This window comes from Euprymna scolopes, chromosome 9 (genome assembly GCF_053919585.1).
Source record: "Euprymna scolopes isolate OS-2025 chromosome 9, ASM5391958v1, whole genome shotgun sequence".
Lineage (NCBI taxonomy): Eukaryota > Metazoa > Mollusca > Cephalopoda > Sepiida > Sepiolidae > Euprymna > Euprymna scolopes.
The window spans coordinates 129,999,966-130,022,688 of NC_136490.1; the positions used below are offsets into that span (position 1 = coordinate 129,999,966).

A 22,723-nucleotide genomic window follows, 5' to 3' on the forward strand; every position below is an offset into this window, starting at 1 on the left:
AATCAATGGGATAGTGTCGTAGTAATTGTTAGTATTGGAGATTTGATAAAGTGTCTTACTTAAGTGGACGGTTCATCAGGAATTTGTTTATGTTGGAATTGAAGACATCCAAGTTGTAGAAACAGGCAAGCGGTAGAGAGTTCCACAGGCGTGCACTTCTAAGAAAGAAGCTTTGTTCATGGAATCCACGTTTTGATTTAGGCACAGATAAAGAGTGGGGAAATTATTGACAGTCGTTTCAGCTAGACGGGTGCTTATCGTGAAAGATTGGCAAGGGGGGACCAGAGATTGGAGCTCAGACGCGCACTTGCCATGAAAATAACGATAAAAGAAAGACAAGCTCACAGCGTCTCTTCTGTGGGAGAGAGGTTGCAGAGAAGAAAAAAGGCCATCCCCCACTAAGCTATGAAGTCTATTTTGTACTCTGTCAAGGCAGGATAGGGCATTTTTAGAAGCTCCTGCCCAGATGTGTCAGCAGTACTCCATCCTTAGACGTACTTGGTTTTTATATGGATAAAGAATTGCATCAGTAGTGAGATATCTTCTGGAGCGGTAGAAGGATCCCACCATTTTCCCAGTGACCTGGGCAACAGACTTGATGTACGTGTTCCATTTCAGATCATGAGTAAATGTCAAACCCAGAAGCTTGTCAAAACATGGAGCCTCCCCCAGACGAGAGCCATCCATATCAATTGATGCTAGATGGGGATCAGAGCGTTGATGATGTAAAGATAGGAGCTTGGTTTTAGATGCATTAAAAGTAACCAGCCACCTTTTCTCCCACTGTACCACGCGCTCAAGATCAGGGGAAAGAGAATCAGAGAGAACTTTGTCATTGACGGCCTTTGATGTGTTGCCATAGGTGGTCGTGTCCTCAGAATAGATGCCAACGAATGATTTAAGTATGTGTTTTGGGAGATCATTGATGTAGATCAGGAAGAGAGTTGGGACCAGGACGGACCCCTGAAGGACTCCAGCATTAATACTGTGGGCCTCTGATTTCTGCCCATCAACCACTACTCTTATGAGCCTATCAGAGAGAAATGATTTTATAATTGAGAAAACATTTCCAGTTATACCGTAGCTAGAAATCTTATGAAGTGGGCCTTTATGCCATACCTTATCGAAGGCCTTTGATATGTCAAGAGCAATTGCCCTAGAAAGGAAGCCTTTGCCAAGAGATTCACTAATCCTATGACATATAACCGTTAGCACACCTGCTGTAGATCTAGCAGAACGGAAACCATATTGCGTGTCAGTAAGAAGGTTATTTCTGCTGAGGTCGTTGACTACTTCTCTATTTAATATAGATTCCAGGAGCTTACTCATGATATACAGGAGACTTATTGGTCTGTACTTAGAGGGAAATGACTTATCAACAAAATTCTTAAATAAAGGGCATACTGACGCTCAGGCAATGCTTCTGCTTAAGGCAATGCTTAAACAGTTTTGTAAGTATGGGGGCAAGTTCTGGTTGAAGCTTTTACAATACTATAATTGGAATGCCGTCAGGGCCAGTTGCTTTACTGGGATCAAGGTTCTTGATTAGCTTGGCGACCTCACGCACAGATATTTGTATGTTGCATAGCGTGTTTTCTGTTATAAGAGGAAATACGGGGAGTTGATGGCCTTCGTCGCATAGGGTAGAATTAGCTGTAAAGTTCTTGGCTAATAGTTTGGTCTTGTCTGATGCTGACGAGATGACCTTAGGTCCATTGATGATGGTTGGGATAGAACGCACGCTTCTGTTCAGGATCCTGTTTGTTATTTGCCAAAACTGGTGGGAACCAAGCCGCTGTTCAACTACTTTGGATTTAACGGGCTGAGCATATAGCTCTCTTGCATTTTTAATTACTCTTTTACCGTGGTTGCTGGCAGTTCATAATTTAATATACACCCTTCCCTCTCTCTCTCTCTCTCTCTCTCTCTTACTTTCTCTCTATCTCTCTCTCTCTATTATAGTCACACACACACACACACACACACACATATTGTACTACACACTCAAGGTCGGAGAAAAGAGAGTCTACAAGTTGCTGATTTTTATCAACCATTGAAGTGTTGCGATAGATAGAAAGAACAAAGAATGTGATTTGGTTGTTGATGAAGATAAGGAAGAAAGTTGGGCAAAGGATGGAACTCTGAGGCACGCCGGCATTAATACTGTGAGCTTCAGACTTCTTGGATAGACCTTTCAGGGTAAAGGGATTTAGTGGTTGAGAAGATATTTCCAGCTGTTCCATAACGGGAAACCTTATGAAGTAGACCTTTGTTCCAGACCCTATCAAATGACTTAGATATGTCAACAGCTATTACTCTAATAACGCTTTGTTTTCAGAGAAATTACTACTTACTCTACATACAATTAGTATATACTCACAAATGCCAAAACTGCCTGTCTTTGTTTACAAATCCACCATTTGAATCAAAATAGTTTATTACACTCTATTAGTTGAAAGCATTACAATGACTAACTCTGCGGGAAGATTTTCGATGAAGTTGCTCTTGGTCGAATAAGCAAATAAAACCTTTGCAGACGACATTCCTGACGACTATTGTCGGTCGTCCATAATTTAATATACACACACACACACACACACACTCTCTCTCTGTCTCTGTCTCTCTCTCTCTCTCTCTCTCTCTCTATTATATTCACACACACACACACACACACACACACACACACACACACACACACATATATATATATATATATATATATATATATATATATATATATATATATATATATATATATACTATCTTGCCGCCCGGTGTTGCCCAGTCGTACAGTACTCTTAAACATGATATTTTTATGCATGCAGATTGTGCATGTATCATTATAAAATAAATCCCCTAATTGATTATTATTTATAACGAGGAATAATTTGCTCGGTGAACCAATTCGCAAAAAAAAAAAATAAATAAATAAATAAATTAAACATGATGAAATAATAATGATAATGTCGTTCATAAAATTCCGTCCGTGTATTTTTTCCTTTACAGAATCACATTAGTTGATATTTGAGCCTGACGATGAATGCCCTGAAAAACCACTTCTGGTATATGTTTACTTTAAAATATGCAAACGAAGAAATGATTTGCAGCGATTTTAAATGGTACCTCTTCTTTTTATCGTAAATTGAACTCATTAAAAATATTAAAATATAATAGTGAGGTACATGCGAGATCGAACAAAGGGGGCATTCGATCTGTAGTCAAATTCTCTAGCACTGATCTATATCTTTAGATGACATTATATCTGTTTTGTTTTTTTTTAAGAAGAAATTTGCTGAGATTCCATTATTTCCCTTGTCCGGTAAAACGTAAAATATTCCTCTGTAAAAATTCTTTTTATCTGTATGAGAGAAAGACTATTTTTAAAATCGAATTTTTCCATTTTCGATACTTATGGAATGAATTTCTGTACAAAACATATTCGTTTCGGAACCTATGAGGAAGGAACTCACACATACACACAAAGTGAATGGTATATATATATATATATATATATATATATATATATATATATATATATATATATATATATATATAATTATTATAGTAAAAAAATAATTATATATATAATTATTCTTTTATATCTAGAGACACAAGAGTTTCATGTCTACGTAATCGTCAGTGTATGAAGTGACAATTCCTGCCGGTCGCGAGATTCGAATGCAACCATGAAGCCACGGTTGACTTCATTTGCTTAGTCTTTACTCCGGTCCACCAAGCAACTGACATGAGAATGAAGGAACTTAATAACAAATAAACGCACAATTCGAGCGAATACATTAGACAATTCAGAGTGTTCAAACGACGGAAGTTGTGGACGCTAGTTAACTGCCTCTTAGTATATATTTCGCAAACAGTGCCCATTCTTAAGTATTTTCGAAGGAGTTTGATGATTATAATTAACTAATAATTAATATTTTTCTATAGACACTAGTGTTTCATGCTCACGCAATCATCGGTGTAAGATGTCATAATTCCTACCTGTCGGTGGATTTGAACCCAACTACGAAGCTACCTTTGACTCTATATATCTCCAGGTCACCAAAAATTGCGTTAATTTTTTTTTTAAATAATGGTGTAAGTTCCATACGTATAACGAACGTTTTCGATTCTTTGTCGACTCATCATCAAGTCAACAAATAAATGAACAAAAATGTTGGAAAAATTAGAATTTTGAAAGCTAGCCATGAAACAGTCGTCGCCGAGAGAACGCGCCCATCTACCAGCTACCTTTCGAAATGACCGGTAGTGAAATAACTGTCTAATAATAACTTTCAAAAATAGAAAAATAATCAGGTACTCCCTGTCAACCGCTTCCACACATAGACTGGATGTTGTACAATATCGATTCAGTGTAGAGGATGTCTAGCTTACTATAATATATCAGACAAAACATCGGTGGTCATGCTCTGTCTATCTTTCAAGCAGTTCCATTCTCTTTTTCGCCAATTATTTATCACTTTCATTTTAGCAGTCACCAAAATACTACAAGCGATCTGGAGATACTGGCTTCTTGACCTAAAATGCGCCACATTTTAATATTATTGTTTTTTATTTCTTTCCTACTACAAGGTGAATCATGTTCTGCAATGTAAAAAAACAAAAAAAAACAACAGTTTTCTTATTACAAAATACCCAAACCAAAGTTCATAAATAAATATTTAAGATCTTGAAGTATAAACATTTTTCCAACCTTATTGACAGTACTTGGCCTTCAGGACAAGATCAAAGTGTAGTATCTGTTCTTCAGATGCTCACTTCAATTTCTTGTTCTCTGTCAGTGGAGGAGAAATCCTTCACAACTGAGACAATTTTTATTTTTGTTCCTTTTCTCCACGTTAAAAAACGACCCTGGTGTCTAACTCTTTCCCGTGGGGAGGCATTATAAATAGGAACCTTATTGACTTCGGTATTAAATGGTCCGTAAAAGGTTGTTCTGCTGTAAAACAAAACAACAACCAACCCAAACTCTGTAAAAATATTTGAAGACATAAAAAAACTTGAAACATAAAACCTTTTTCCAAACCAAATGTTCCTTTACAAAACAACCAAACCAAACAGCATGAATAAATAGTTGAAGATATAAAGAACTTTAATCAGAAACCTCTTTTCAAAATTACTGGATTCGGAATTAAATGATCCCAAAGAGATTAATATGTGTAAAACGAAACAACTAAACCAAACTCTATGAATTGATATTTGAAAATATGAAGGATTTCTTTTTCTTAAAATTGCATTAAATAACTCAAAAAGCGCTGATATACCATAAAACAAAACAAGTAAATTCATTGTATGGTAACCTTACTTAAAATATCCCCAATACTTTGAATATAATATTGCTGTTCTTATTTTTAATGTTATTTTGTACAACGTTTCGATCGATGTAAACTCCAACCTTCTTCAGGTGTTTCTTGTCAAACTCAGGAATCTTTCTGTCGATCTCGGAAACCTGCATAAAATTTCAAACAGAACCCTTTATCCTTTCTGTAATCCATGTATGCTTTCGTTCTGTTAGCCATGACTGAAATAAAGTCTTACGTAATTCGCAATTGTATTTGGACTGTAAATCGGAAAAGTCTGCCGCACTCTACACGGGTCTGAACGCTTTTTTTTTTAGAACTGTCCGTCTATGGAACACTGTTCTAATGGCTTGCTTCTTGATCAGCTACAATATCGTTGCCTTCAAGTCCAATATAAACAAGTTCGGAAAAGTCTGACGATGTTCACTCCACACAGGCCTGAAAGCTCCAGCTCCCCCCCCCCCGAAATCTGCTTTTATGGTGCCCGAACGTACCTCAAAATCATGTGTGAGACACGATTTTTCGAGAACTGTTCGAGACCGCGAGCGTTAAAAGACAATAGTCGCCATCTTGGATGTTTTCGTTTTTCCTTCTCAGTCCGCACGACAGACACGAGCACGTCTTTGCGGTACGCCTTCTCACAGACTGTTAACCCCCAGAAGAGAATACCTTACAACTGAATGTAACCAAGTACTTTATCTACTACGGCATGCGTCCTTGCGCAAACATAAGGGATAGTTATTGCTCTTTTGACATGACTGAAATCGATTTAAATATCTTGAATTGATAGTCAGTCACTAAAATAAACAGCATATTTCACCTTTGCAATAAGATTAATTCTTATTTCTTCGAAATGCAATTCCACTTTAGAATTTCTGTTTTCGTTAAATTATGTTCGATTACACAATTTTGTTTATATTGGAGCAAAGTGGAAATAGTAAACGAATTGTAAAAGGACGTGGATTCATGAAACCGGCATCACATATGTTGTTCTTTCAATCTTCATCGACGACAAAATAAAAGTGTCTGCCTGCAATCATTGAAATGCGCCCATGCAAAGCAAACGAATGAAATGCGCAGATATCCGGTCGTTTTAAAAGATAGTGTGTTCACCTTTAAAATTATGATTATTTCTTTTACCTTAAATACAGGAAAATGTAAAAGGGACAAAATGTACATTTATTACAAAAAATCGCCAAAGCTAATGAAAAACATAAATGTATAAAATATGAAGGAAGAAAACAAGAAAAGAAAGAGAAGAAAAAAAACAATAAAACTGATGTCATGAATAATGAAGTACATCAGGATTCTTCCTCACAAGAATGTGATTATGACATAAATATCCACTGGTAGGCTAGCTTGAGGAAGACGTCGAAAGATACGCTGTAAGCTTCACGCTTAAGGACATGATAATTTCGACTACGAACACTGGTTTATTAAGTCGACTTACTATATTATTATTCAGTGCGCCAGGACCACTCAGCTACTTAAAACAATTATATCCTTTTGGCGTGAAATATCAGAGAGAGAAAATAGCAGTCGATTTGTTAGCATGCAATGCGTGGGACATAAATAATGACACGGGCTATCAAAGTATCATTAAATAGTAATTATCAAAAGACATATCCATTTCTTGGGACATATCAAAAACAAAGAAGATGGGCTAGGATAGAATTCTACCACTTTTCATAAAGATAAACTTTGTTGGCATGTTTAGTAACCTCTCATACCAAGTCGAAGATTTTTCCTAGGTGATCAGTATGGCAACTTAGAGACTACCGGAGGAAAGATTAGGAAGAGATAAAGGGAGTAAAACAAATAGACTATAGACTAAAACTGAATTACCCACAAGGTATGTTCTGTTAAACTTGGACATTGCGGCTTAATTTTATTCTATACCAAAAATTCCTCTTCACTGATGGACATGAGAAAATAGGGGATCCAATGGTAGTCTCAGAAACTTCTTTGATAGGATAAGGAATGATCCAGTTCGAGCCTAGAAGCTTTACTCTCCCTGGCATTATCTTCTCTTTGTGAGGATGGTTATTTATAGTGTAATATTGTCATCTATATGTTTCATGGTTCGCACTTTTATAAAATGCGTGCCATAGTATATACGTATGTCCGTATCCGAAATTTTCCGGCGTTGTCCGTCTCTTTCAGTCTTCATCGACGACAAAATAAGGCAGTTTCTGTGGAAAATCCTTAGTGTGAGAACTAAATATGATACAAAGCATACGTATCAATTAAAAGAAAAATACAACCCAATCTCATTATAAATTTATTTCAACCACAAAGTGGGCCTTTTTAAACGCGCTTGGCTATTCAGATTAGCATCTGATTTATACAATGCAGACACTCCCAACAAATGTTCGTATTTGTTAGAAAAATCAGTAAAAAGTATAAGGGGAGAAAAACAGAGAGAAGAAGGGATAGTGTCGTTGGTGAACGTTTTTAGGGTAGATTGTCTTGTAGGGATCCTACTGCTGATTTCATTAAATTATTCGTGTATAATGGCTTGAATCAAAGTTTAAAATGCAAAAATCAAGTACCATGGTTTGATTGTGTTTTAAACATAAATATTCATTTCGAACGCGCCTTCACTTTATAAAAGAACCTACGTTTTATTTTATACGCCCGGTCCTTCTGCTTGTACAGTAATAAAACTTGTCAAATTCACTTGTTATGTTAATTTTGGTCGAAATTGGATTGTTGCTTATTTAATCGGATTTTTTCTGATTATCGGTTTTCGATACTTATCGGATGTTTCCGCTATAAAACCTGTCTAAGAACACACCCAGACCAAACTTATTACTCTGATAGAACCTAATATAACAAGTGAATTTTATAAGTTTTATCACCGCATAAGCAAACAGGCTTGGTGTATAAAATCAGCAGTAGGTTCTTTGATAAGACATTGGCGCGTTCGAAATGAATTCTTACCGCTCAGATCACAATTGAACTAGGATATTATTCTTTTGCATTTTAAACTTTATTTTTAGCCATTATATAAAAAGAATTTTATAAAATCAGCAGTAGGTTCTTTACAGAGTAGTGTAGACGACAATGTATTGTGATCTAAGTCTCTGTGAGGAGACATGTGAAGTTTCCTCTCAGTGCATCATGGTGGATCCCCAAACAAGAGCAGGCTCTCTCGATTTGATTGAAAAATGGGCGATTTCACTGATTTTGATGACAATAAAAATACGTCATTGATTCTAATTCAACCCCGGACAACATCAGATCTTCTTGCTTATATATATATATATATATATATATATATATATATATATATATATATATATATATTGTTTTAACAAAATCAAGATATTAAGGAATAGATTGATAGCAACAAATACTGTATTTCATTGTTAGTTACAATTGTTTCAAGACTATTCGGACAAATTCAAACATTATGTCGTTTGAACATTTTCACAAGAACAGCCTATCGTCAGACGTATTGAATAAAAAAACACTTTAATAATGAACAGTATAAAGTTTATTTTGCTTATGTGGAAAAACATGTAAAAATATTTTACCTGCATCACATCCTTCATAAGTTTATATATATATATATATATATATATATATATATATATATATATATATATATATATATATTATATGTATATAATATATATATACTAAGGCATGAGCCTGACGAATTTCCACGAAAATGAAACACGGAATATTCTGTGTAGCTTAATTGCCATATATATTAACTTACTATATATATATATATATATATATATATATTTATATTTATATATATATATATATATATATATATATATATATATATATATATATATATATGTAAGGTCTGACGAGGCTATTAGATCGTAAGCACGGTCCAACATCCGAAACATATATAACCAAACAGATAAAACGGTAATAAAAAAAAATAAAACATATATATATATTGTTATAGAAATTCAAGGTGAAGTATGACAATATGATTAGAGAATACATATCAAAATAATCTATTGGCAAAAAACAATACACTGGATCATAAATGAAAGACCGTTTTAAGTTTAATTTATATGCGCAAGTAACTCTGAATTCTAAAATCATAATTGTTTTATCTTTATGTGTTGTATTGAAGATTTTGATAAACTTATTGTGAGAGTTTTATCTATATTTTCTCTCGTGCCCTTTTTGTTACCCATTGAACCATCTGTGGCATTATTACTAAATTCAGTAAAATATAACTATTTTAAAGATAGTTTAGCAGTCATGTTTTCAAATCTTCCATGAATTCAAAATTTATTTAATTTACGTTTAAAGAATTTCAATCTGAAAAATAAATACTAATAAAGCGTTAATTATTTAAGAGGATGTACACGATTGAAAAGGAAATAGTGTCAGGGCGACGCCAGCAAAATATTTAAACAAGAGACTTGTCCCAGCCTTTTTATACTCAACTGTGAACTCCCTGAGAGGCGTCATAAAGACGTTTAGCAAATAGATGCGAAAATATATTTGAACAATTCAAAAGCTTTGAAAAGAGGAATAGGAGTAAGTAAAATATAGAATATTTAGTTTGTTATAATTAGTCTATAAAGAAATTTAAATTAGACTCGGAGAGTAAATATTCTATCTCTTAATGGGACTCCTAACCTGTCTTGCAGAGTGTTTTTTTTTACATAGGCGCCACCACTTATCAAGGCCCAGAGGCTACTCGAGGATAAGCGTTAAACAGTGTACAGTAGTCAATTGGACAGTATAGTAATCGATAGTAATGGAAATTCGGTAAATTTGTTAACTTAAGTGGAACGGCTCATCAAAAACTTGTTTACGTTGGGCTTGAAGACAATCAGATCGTATTCAGCCGGAAAGCAGGCAAACGGAAGAGAGTTCCATAGATGTGCAGTTTTAAGAAAGAATCTTTGTTCATGGAATCTACGTTTATGTTTCGGCACAGATAAAGAGTGGGGGGATTATTGATAGTGTTTTAAGATAGACGAGTGTTTCTTGCGAAAGTTTGGCGAGGGGGAGGGCATAGATTGAAGGTCAGTCGAGCACCTGCCATGAAAATAACGATAAACCAAAGACAAACTCGCAACATCTCTTCTGTGAGAAAGAGGTTGCAGGGAAAAGAAAAGGACATTTCCTGCAAGGCTACGAAGTCTATTTTGAACTCTATCAAGGCAGGATAAGTCCTTTCTAGAAGCTCAACAGTATTCTATATTTGTATGTACTTGGCTCAGTGTGTGCAGTAACCCTTTGTTTACTTAGTTCTGTTCTGATCCGGAATATTTGTACCTGTCAGAAAGGAGGAGGATGGCAATTATGTTACCTAAATTACGACTCATTATTTTTGTCTGGAAATTTCAAACTGAACGTTGAAAATTATTGATTTTAGTTTGTTTTTAACTAATTAGATTTATGAATTGTGACGAGGGAAAAAATGCGATTCTAAACGGTTCAATTTAAATATGACCCAATTTATCAGTTTTGAAACAACGTTAACATTTTAAACCCCATAAGTTAAAGTTATTATTTTCATGGAAAATTTGAATGCACTTAAAAGATCCTGCAACTTTATGATAAAGACCAATGTGTATTTAAATAAAATTAGATATGTGTATATGTTTATATTTATATAAAGTTAGGCATGTGTATATTTTCATCTGTTATATTATAAAAATCAAACAATCTTGCTTGGGCGTTGAAACCGTCTATCCGGTTTGAAAAATGCTTCAGTAAATAAAAACAAAGCCATGAAAACGTTTTTGAATTAACAATGTTTTTTCGCGATGTAGATATGCAAAGAAAAACAAAACTACGAATCCCTTTTTCTTTTTTACATCGTTATTTTAGTAATTTTATTTGCATTTTTGATTGAAAGTTGGAATTGTTTTTAAACAAAAACAAAATAAATATATTTCTGATTCAAAGTATTTATATATTCTGTAATTGACAGTTTAAAGACGTAAAAACTACACAGATCAGCTTGCTCTGTCGTTGAACATGTGTTAATAAAAAGAAACTACTTACCTATCAACACACAATAACATCTAGTTTATATATATACATATAACTACTTTATTTACTCACATAAAATTAATATACGAAAGTATAAATTTATGCGTAAACTTTAAGTATTTACTTCAAAAGTGCTCAATACGTAGGTAGAGCTAGTTAGTTAGTTATAAAATATATATGGCGATTAAGCTCCACTGAATATTCCGCGTTTCATCCACTATAGGACTCTTCAGGCTTATGCGCGAATTTTGTGGTTGTCTGTCCTTTTTATACACGCACCTTCTATTGAGATTTTAGTTAGCCAATCAGCTTTCTAGTATCCTAAAATAAACTAAAATCTCGATAGAAGGTACATGTATAAAAAGGACAGACAACCACAAAATTCGCGCATAAGCCTGAAGAATCCCAGAGCGGATGAAACGTGGAATATTCAGTGTAGCTTAATCGCCATATATATTTTATAACTAACTAACTAACTAACTAACTAACTATACATATATATATATATATATATATATATATCTGGAAAAAATGGAGCATAAGAAAAATCGTACAATAAATAACTGTTACTAACCGCTTGATTAAGAAAAGATGAAGAAATTAGAACCATTTAACCGGCAAATCCTATTTCAACTTCCTTTAATTTTAAAAATGATTTTCTCACTGCAACGGTAACCATTTATTTTTCTACACTCTTAACATAAATAAAACCTAAAATATTTGTTAATTGGTTTACGTTATAAATAAATAAAATAGTTCCGCTTAAATGTTTTACTTAATTTTTTAATTTTAAATAATAAAATACACAAATAATATCGGCATTTTACGAATGTTTCTTTTCCGTATTTCATTTTTTTCTTACATTTTTGTATATTACATTTTAAAGAATTCTTATATAAATAAATCGATATAAAACCGGAGATAATAGAAAACCATGTCCGGTTTTAGTGTTCCAAATTTTTAGAACGATTATTTCAGTGCAAGTTGAAATTGTTTTCAAACAAACAAAAAAAAATCAAGACAAAATGTTTTTCTAAGGTACACCCCCCCCCCAAAAAAAAACACCTGTTTAATTTACATATAAAAAATATATATTTGGTATTTTTTTACGACCTAACCCAGCGGAGTTTATCTCCAAAAAGGTCCTGGATACGACTTTAAACTATATCCGATGGTGAAGCCCCAGTTGGCGGGCTTTGGGGAGTGTGGAGCCACCCTTTAATTGCCATTGCTCCCAGGTTCACTCTGATTCGGAGTGGCAGAACCTGTTAGGATTCCAACTATGGGTTAAATAGAAACCAACTGGAAAAAAAACATATATTCTATTAAAAAAAAATTCTTCAAAATCATTGGATTCGGCATTAAATTACCTGAAAATGGTTGAGATGCCGTAAAAAAACAACCAACTAACCTCTTAAAAAGAATCAAAATCTACTTTTATTTGGGCTAATACGTTTTTAAGGCCTTAAAAGATAATATACAAGAATGAGAAAGATATTTTTAAATAATAACAATTTAATATTTTAGAGTGGGAGATCACTTTCCTATGTAAATTTAATGTAAAATGAGCACCCACTTTTTTTGCGCCTGGCGGTAAACGAGACAGATAACTGTTAGCATTTTTTTTTTCAAGTTTGGTGGCGAGTTGGAGTGGGGTAAAAAGAGAGGGAACAGAGTAAGGGGGTCATAAGTTCCAGACATTTTAAAACTACGTAGAAACACTTCAGAGGGTGTGTAGGGGATTTTTCAGATTTTTTGTTTTTAAGATTTGCTTTTGAAAAGGTCTCACCGTAAAATATTACGTAATCAATCATTTATTATTATTTCTTGATATTTTAAGGCTGTTCACATGCACAAAAAGTAGAATGGACCTATACAACGCACAGTCCCTCGTTGTATTTTTTTCTTTCCGTCTTCAATGTTTTTCAGCGAATTGCACCCCTCTTATATAAACGATTTTTTATTTAATCTGAGAGCAATGATATTGACCTTTATTATCCAATGTATTCCATATTGTTTGCATTGGTTGCCATATTTGTTTTCGCGCGCGTATTTAATCTTTGCGTGTTTATGTATAAATTTTATATACGCACTAATCCATAGCTAGCTATAACGTATACTGATTCAATGGGTCACAGGTAGTCTAGTAAATATATGAAGTTAGATGTGTTTAGATATCTGTATTACAAGGTTAACTCGCGAATTACTTTAATAAAAAGTTATAATCAATTTTATGACGTGGGTGTTTATTATAAAAAGTCGTAATATGGGCTATATTTAGTTTAATATAGTTTTTTTTTTTTTTCAAATAAGTTATAAATGGAGTGGAAGCCTTTCGTATAAAGAGACAGAAATCTTCGATTTTTGTGAAATTCAAATTATAGGAAATCTATCTATATCTATATATCTATAAAAGTGAACATGTCTGTGTGTCTGTGTAGCTGTCTGTGTGTCTGTGTACATTTCCCTACACAATAACTCTGTCAATTTTCATTCTACAGACTCGAAATTTGATATACAGGATACTGAGATTTGGAAAAAATCCTTTTAGTGTGATTTCGGACAGAAATTTGGCTGTTAAGAGGGCAAAGTTCAACGATTTGACCCTTGAGAACTCTACCAAACTCCTCTGCCAGTTTTGTGTCTAAACACTTGAAATTTCAGATACAGGTTCCTTGGACATGGATTCAACATAATAACTTGATTTGAGCCCAAAACAATAAATTTTAAGGGGTCATCCTAGGGGATGAAGTTTTTAAAATTTTGATGTTCTGTATGCTCTGACGAACTACAAGCACTTATACTCCCTCAACGAAAATACCCCGACAACCCCGACAAACAGCAAAGTCCCACCCCTACACAGTTGAGATCCCAAGATGTAAGAAAGCCTTTTAATCTAATAGCTTCTTCCCCAGAACTTCAGGACTTTGGAATTCTCTTCCGGTTTCCTGCTTCCCCAACTGTACTGACATGCAGAAGTTCAAGTGCAATGTGAACAGACATCTTGCTGCTAAACTCCCTACATAGTACCCCTGGAACTTAGGTTCCTGATAGTAACCCCCTACATGACAGTGCAATAGGCCTTGTTTGGGATGAAAATGTAATTTTTTTTTTAAATTACAGACGGGAAATTGTTCAACTTAAAACGACTATGTGCTGTCACCAGGATTAAAACCACCATCATATGACATTTTGTTTGCTGATGAATTTGCCTTCAGTGCCAACACAGAGCACGATATAATATTTTGCTGATCGTTTTTCCAAGGTATGCGACTTCATTCTGACTATTAATCTAAAGAAGACCGAAGTAATGTAGCAGCCTGCTCCTGGAAAAAACGTTTGCTGAACCTCAAATCGTAATTCGTGGAACCAACCTAAAAGCTGTGGACAAGTTCACTTACTTGGGCAGTATTCTGTCAAAGGCAATACACATAGACGATGAAGTTGATTGCAGGATCGCCTAGGCTGATGCTGCCTTTGGACGTCTCAAAACCACTGTGTTAGAGTGTAGGGGAATTCGGTTGCAGACCAAACTTCAGGTATAATGAGCTTTGATTCTTACTATATTAATGTATGCTTGTGAAACTTGGACTATATATGCCGGACGTGCCATATACTGAACCATTTTATTATAACATGCTTCCGTAGATTGTTGAAAATCAAGTAGCAAGCCAAGATATCAGACAAAGAGGTTTTAGCCTGGCCAAACCTCCCATCAGTACAAACCATGTTACAACAGTTCCAGGTTCGTTGGCAGGTCATATATGCCGCATGCCTGATTCAAGGCACCCAAAACAATTCCTTTACGGTAGATTGTCCAAAGATAATCCCACCGGTGTTCAACCTGAGATAAATACTTTAGAGATCAAATCGGTCTAGCAAGCCATATATGGACCCACAGAAAAATTTCATGATCACGGTCATCTTCTCAAACGATGGACGAACATCCTCATTCATATACATATATATATACATATATATATATATATATATATATATATATATATATATATGTATATATATATATATGTGTATATATATGGAGTGTGTATCTACTTTATATAATGTACATCCTCATTCATATACATATATATATATATATATATATATATCAGGTTATATATATATATATATATATATATATATATATAGAGAGAGAGAGAGAGAGAGAGAGAGAGAGAGAGTATGTATCTAGTTTATATAATGTACAGGGTGGAACGATAAAGTTGTCGTTCATCTTTATTTTTAAACTTTTATTGAAAAATCGATTCAGGTAACTTGATTATGTAGTAAAGCTAACATCTATTCAATGAAGCCGCATTCAGCCTTAATCACCACCTCGAAACTGGTTAGGTACTGGGAGCATGCCTTTTCCACAGAGACCGACGGGAGCTCGGCGAATAGTCGGCAGATGGTAGCGATCAGGCTAGCTTTGGTGTTTTGGGAGGTTATGTTGTTTATTTTCTCGATATAGGACCAAACGAAGTAGTTAACCAGGTTCAAGTCGGGGGAGGGGGAAATTAAAAAGGATACAAAATCGTAGCACTCCTTCTGAAACCAAGCCTGGGTCTCTTTGGACTAGGAGGCCAGCGCAGTGTCCGTTTGCCACACCTAGGGTTTACCAGCGGCTATGTAATTGCAGCGGGAGATTGCCACACTCTTCAGCACACGCAGGTATATTTGGTGTTGACTTTCAAGCCGACTTCGAAGATATTAGGGTGGCATGATTTGGCCCTCACTTACAACTACACCAAGGACCATAACCATTGCTGGAAACTTTTTCATTACCCTGGGCATGTTTCTGTTATTCGTGGCAATTGAACGATTCATTTTGAGGCTGCTGGAAATGGTCCTGTTGTCATGACTTGGTAAATAGCATGAGTTATACAGTGGCGAATTTCTGATCTCGCTCGTTGAACATTGTGTCACTTTCAGACATGATAGAATAGCTCCTGTCGCTCCTAGGAACTGCAACTGTAGCAACTGAATAACTAGTAGATGGTTTGCAGCAAAAAAGAGAATACCTTTTTCATCGAATAAAAATGGGATCGTATCTTCTTTTCCAGGGCGACAATTTTATCGTTCCACAATGTATTAATCCTTAATCATATATATATATATATATATATATATATATATATCAATCAGGTTTAGCGATTTTATTACTGATTAATCTGTCTTATATATATATATATATATATATATATATATATATATATATATATTTATATATATACTTAAATATATATAGTAAGTTTGGAAAATATATATAGCAATTAAGCTACACAGAATTTTCCGCGTTTCATCCAAACAGGTGTAAAACGCGGAAAATACATATGACAAATCCTCGCGAATTGCTATATATATTTTTAAAACTCACTACATAGCTCTACTTGCGCATAGAACACTGTCAAGATAAATACTGGAAATATTTATATAAGATTATATGTAGATACATTGTGAGACCAAAAGTCAAACTGACAAAACTTCGACTTCTGAAAATTCTAACGTTATTGGGTAGTATTCCAACACAAATGAAGTTTTCAGATAATCCACGTTGGCACACACACACACACACACACGCACACACACACACACACACATACACACACACACACATGCATACATGCACACACATACACACACATGCAGACACATATGTATGTTTGTGTTATACTCCGCCAGTGTTTGTACTCATTATGTATCTAGACATTTGTCATGATAAATGTATCGCCATACACACACACACACACACACACACACACACATATATATATATATATATATATATATATATATATATACACACGTTTTTATGTTCTAAATACAATTTTTTTATTAAAAATATGTTAAGCAACGTTTTTCCATTAAATAGCTTAATAGAACTAATGTCATAAATACTTTACATTCTTTAACTACTTTCAATACAAGGAACAGAAATTTCATAAAAAATTTATAATTGTTTATTTATTAAACCATGCTTTCCCTCATGCATAGATGAATTCTATTAGTACTATAAAACTAACTGTATATCTGAAGGGAAGAATAGCAAGGTAATTATTCCCAGTGGAGATTTCCATTTGTGTATGTTTATATATACATATATATGTGTGTGTGTGCGTGTGTGTTTCTCTGTGTATGCATATGTATGCGCGCATGCACGCATATTAGATGTGTCTCTGCGTTTCTATCTTTACTATAGACGGATAAACAAATTATCCAGCCTATGTCATCAGACAATTTAAGCCAAAATAAATTTTCTTACGCTTTATTTGTGTTTAAATTGTCTGATGACACAGGCCGGATAATTTGTTTATCCAGTCTATAGAAAAAACCTTGTAATGATTTAAGCAAATACTCCCGAGGTTTAAATAATTAAAACATGTTTATCTCTAACAACGTATCGAGCACTTTTTCCTGTTTTTTTGTTTTTTGTTTTTTTTACCAAATATACCTCTTAATACACACAGGCACATACACACACGTATACACATGCGCGCACACACACAGACACACACACACACACACACACACACATATATATATATATATAATAGTGTAAATATTTAAAATCCGTATTCGAATCAATACGATTATATATAAACAACTGCACTATTCAGAATTATGATGATGGTCAATATTGGCTAGGAATCAACTGGAACAATCACAACTAAAGAATGCATAGTGAGATATTCGAACACGGACAGATTAAAAGAATGCTTCATCTACATTTTCACCGATCAATCGTAATGTAATGAATATTGCTATTTCAGGAGGAACCCTAAACAAAGATGTTCCTTGACATCTACAGAAGTTAAACCCGAAAATATGCTATTCTTTCTTTTTATAATCTTCGTGTACATTCCATCCAAAATTGCTGTGAAGAATATAAAATTTGTGAAATAAATCATCAAACGTCGAAAAATAGTATTTTTTTTTACATCTGGATAACATTTAGTTACCTTCTGACGATCGACTATTTAAAACACGTTTATTCTCGAATATTATTTTTGGAAATTGTGTGATTGAACATGAAATGATAATGTGCTACCTTGTATAGATATTGAACTCACACTCTTCAGATAATGAGATTTTGATGTTTAATACACGTCACTGTCTCGTCCTGTTTATTTCTTTACAAAATTTTCTCGATCGAGGTCCCTTTAATTGTCATCGTGTTCAGATATGCGATTGGAGGGGAAAAAAACGAACAAGAACATATATTGTCATTATGGTTGATATATATGCGTGTATGCACATGTGTATATGTGCGTGAAGATAAAATATATGATACATAAAAAATGAAATGCCGTGGAGACAGAATGTATGAAAAACACAAAATATTTATCTATCTATCTCTACTATTGCATAAAAGGGACTGTGTGTGTGTGAGAGAGAGAGAGAGAGAGAGAGAGAGAAAGAGAGAGAGAAAGAGTCCGTTCCCTATGAATTGGACGGCTAGATCGATATTTTAGAAGTTTCACACGAAAGTACCTGATGCGTCTGGGAGTGGTTTTAGATAGGTTTTGCATCGAATTGCGTTGATAAGCATCGAAAATCGATAATCGAAAATCGATAATTGAAAATCGAAAAAATACAATTAAAGAAGGAAGATTTTTATGAGACAGGGGCGCGTTCAAGATGAATGTTTCTTGTTAGAGTACACTTGAACCATGATACGTGACTTTTGTAAATTTAACTTTAATTCAAGTGATTATGTAAAAAATAATTTCATAAAATCAACAGTTGGTTTTGGATAATACGGGCGCGTTCGAAATGAATGTTTCTGCTTAGAAATGAACTTTTCTGTTTAGAGTACAATTGAACTATGATACTTGAATTTTGTATTTTTAACTTTAATTCAAACCATTGTTTACAGATAATTTTACAAAAGCAACAGTAGATTCTCTACGGTTTACTGTAGAATACATTGGTTTGTGGACTAAATCCCTGCGGGGAGGCACGTAAAGCGTCCTCTAGATAAGCTGCGGATGGGGGTGTCCATAACTACAGCAGATGAGCAATAGATTTGATTTAAAAACTGGATGATTTCACCGATTTCGATGTTAATAAAAGTATGGGAGGCTGTGACATTTGTTAATCCTCATTACATCACGGACAATGCCGTGTCTCCCGGCTAATATCAATAAAAAGTCAAAAGAACCAGTGAATAACCTCAATATGTGTGCCTTTCTATAGAATCTACAATGTAGCAAAAATTGTGCAAATTTAAGTACATATATATATATATATATATATATATATATATATATATATATATATATATATATATATAAAAGCATTAAACGAAAAAAAAAAACAAATAAATAATATATCTTGCCCTACTCCGGTATTAAGCACTCTTGTATGAACCTCGTTAAATTCGTTGGCTTTTTCACCCCTAAAAAATTATTAAGCTGGAGTATCACATAAAGCTCATACATTTCTATAAATTCAACAAAAAAAATTATCGGCACTGATAAAGCCTCCTCAACAAATTGACATTTTGTATTTTTTTTATATATTCTGTACATCATAAACATGCGTGTCGTTGAGGACGGCCGAAACAATTGTATGCGTATAAAAACTGCCATTTTTTATGACTTTATGGAAGTTGGTTCCCTTCATGAAGATTAAATAACAATATATATATATATATATATATATATATATATATATATATATATATATATATATATATATACTAGCAAGCATCCAGTATATATATATATATATATATATATATATATATATATATATATATATATATATATATATATATATATATATATTAAAATGCATATAAATATGATATTTTATTTGATGCATATTTCATATTTCTTATTATAGAGTTAATTCTCTATTGTACCCAATATATAGTAGTGATTTCAAAGATGTTTTTTTTTTAATTTGACTGAGATGTCATTAGCTAGAATCGAAAACAAAACATATATACCTGTTCGGTCTTATTCGTTACCATTTCAGTCACGTCCAAACGGATAAAATACTTAAAAATAGCGCTGTTAAACTTATAAATCCATATTTGCGCATGCGTAGAAATAAAACGTTGAGTCAGCTAACACTGGCCAAGTTCCAATTTATTTTCAATGTTGACATCTGAGCAGCTATTTTTACTGACTAAACACCAAAACAGATTTTTCCCCCACAGGTCCCATCCCTGATAAATCAAGCTTCAAGTCTGTAGACCAATAATTGACAGAAAAGTTTAGTAGCAAATGTTCTTTACGCAAACAGAAAGACCGACAAATAGACACGGTCACTTTTCGACACACACACACACATACACACACACACACGCACGCACGCACGCACACACACACACACATACACACACACAAGTACAGAAGCACACACACAAGCACGGAAACACACACACACACAAGCACAGTTGCACACACACACACACACACACACAAGCACAGAAACACACACACACACACACACACACACATAGATCATTGAAATCGATGAAATCGCCCAGTTTTCAATCAAATCGATTTATTGCTTGCTTTAGTTGTGGATCCATTGGGGTGAACTCTGAGGAAGCTTCACATGCCTCTCTGCAGTGACTTAGTCTACATTGCACTGTAGAGAACCTACTGTTAGTTTTATAAAATTGTTTTTATATTATAGCTTGAATTAATGTTTAAAATGCAAAAATTATCATGCTTGAATTGCGCTTTAAACAGGAATATTCATTTCGGATGCACCCCTTTTATATCAAAGAACCTACTCTCAATTTTATATGCCTGGCCTTACTGCTTGTGCGGTGATAATTGTTTAAATTAAAGTTGAAATGAAAGTCATGTATCATGACGCAGTTGTGCTTTATTTCGAACGCGCCTCTTTCATATCAAAGAACCTACTGTTAACTTTATATATCGGGCATCTCGGCTTCTGTGGTAATAAAACTTCTCAAATGCACTTGTGATGTTAGGCTGTGTAAGGTGTAAACTTTCGCCAAAATCGTCTGTTCCTTTTTTCATCGGATTATTGGACGATCGATTATCGATACTTATCGAAGACATTCGCATACAAAACCAATCTAAGTACACTGCCAGACACATAAAGTATTTTCGTGTGAAATTTCATAAAAATCAGACCAGCCGTTTTGAACACACACACACATACATACACACAGACACACAGAGTTCCTTTTATATAATATGTAGATAGAAAGATAGATAGATCGATTATGCTTACACACACACACACACGCATATATATATATATATATATATATATATATATATATATATATATATATATATATATGACAATAGAAATTAAACAGTTTCTAGAATAAATAATAAAGTTGGTATGTACATTTACGTGTGTATGTTTGTGTGTATTTGCGTACGTCTGCGTGTTTACGTTTGTCTGATTCAGATTAATATAAAGTATATAACATTCTTACCTGAACAAAGTTGACTAAAAAAGTTCATCGTGATTCGAACGTGAAAAAGAATCGTTTTTTGTCAATGTTGTACGTCTTCTTTTCGATTTTTTTTTTTTTCAATAAAAGTGTTTTCGATTAAATTAGTTTAAATTTTTAATCTCTCTATCTTTAAATTAAACACTTTTGGTCTTGAAGTGATTTTAAGCGGACTTTTTAGTCTTTTCATGAAATGTTTTTCCGATTTTTTTTTTTTTTTTTACTTTAGAAAAAAAAATTAATTACAAAAATTAAGTGTTTTAATTAGAGTTTCTGATTTTTTTTTGCTGTTGTTTTCTTTTTGTTTTTGTTTTAGTGTAGAAAGATGACGAACGCACTTTTCGCAGTGTTTAAAAAAAAAAAACACCAGCTAAATATTCGCGAAACTCTTTCAACTTTGTCGCGTCGCACGTTCGATTCAAGCGGCTTCTTCGTTGTATCGGAATTTTTTTATCGTTTTGTCTTCTTGCTTTCGGTGTTAGCAGAGATAGGGGGAAAGAGAGTGTGGGGGAGCGGACGTCATCACTGGAGTCTGGGTATGATGCTGAGGATGCTGATGATGCTGATAAAGTAAGAACGCCTCTTTCAAAGAGTTGTCAACATCCGTAACCCCCCTTTTTCTTTCCTCTCTCTCTCTCTCTCTCTCTCTCTCTCTCTCTCTCTCTCTCTCTCTCTCTCGCTCACTCGCTCGCTCTTAGAACTAACTCTGCTCGCCTTTCTCTCTCTACCTACATATTTCACTGTTTGCTAGGTGTTAAAGCACATCTTCTCAGCCTCCCCTTTCTCTCTCTGTCAAATCCAATTAGTATATCAATTCCAACACCCACCCACCCCTCTCTCTCTCTCTCTCTCTCTCTCTCTCTCTCTCTCTCTCTCTCTCTCTTTAGTGATAACTTATGACGGAGGCAGATGCAACTACTGTCAGATATTCGTTCAGACTTAGCAGGCGAATATGATATGC

At 34.0% G+C, this 22,723-nt stretch overlaps 1 long non-coding RNA gene across 1 annotated transcript in view; it reads right to left on the reverse strand.

The window, feature by feature from the left end:
- Nucleotides 1-22,504, reverse strand: part of LOC145284831 (uncharacterized) — a 228,395-nt gene extending 205,891 nt beyond the window's left edge. Inside the window, exon 1 of the long non-coding RNA XR_013868898.1 lies at nt 21,745-22,504. This is a non-coding gene — a long non-coding RNA (uncharacterized LOC145284831). The remainder of the gene's footprint in view (nt 1-21,744) is intronic.
- Nucleotides 22,505-22,723: the final 219 nt, after the last annotated feature.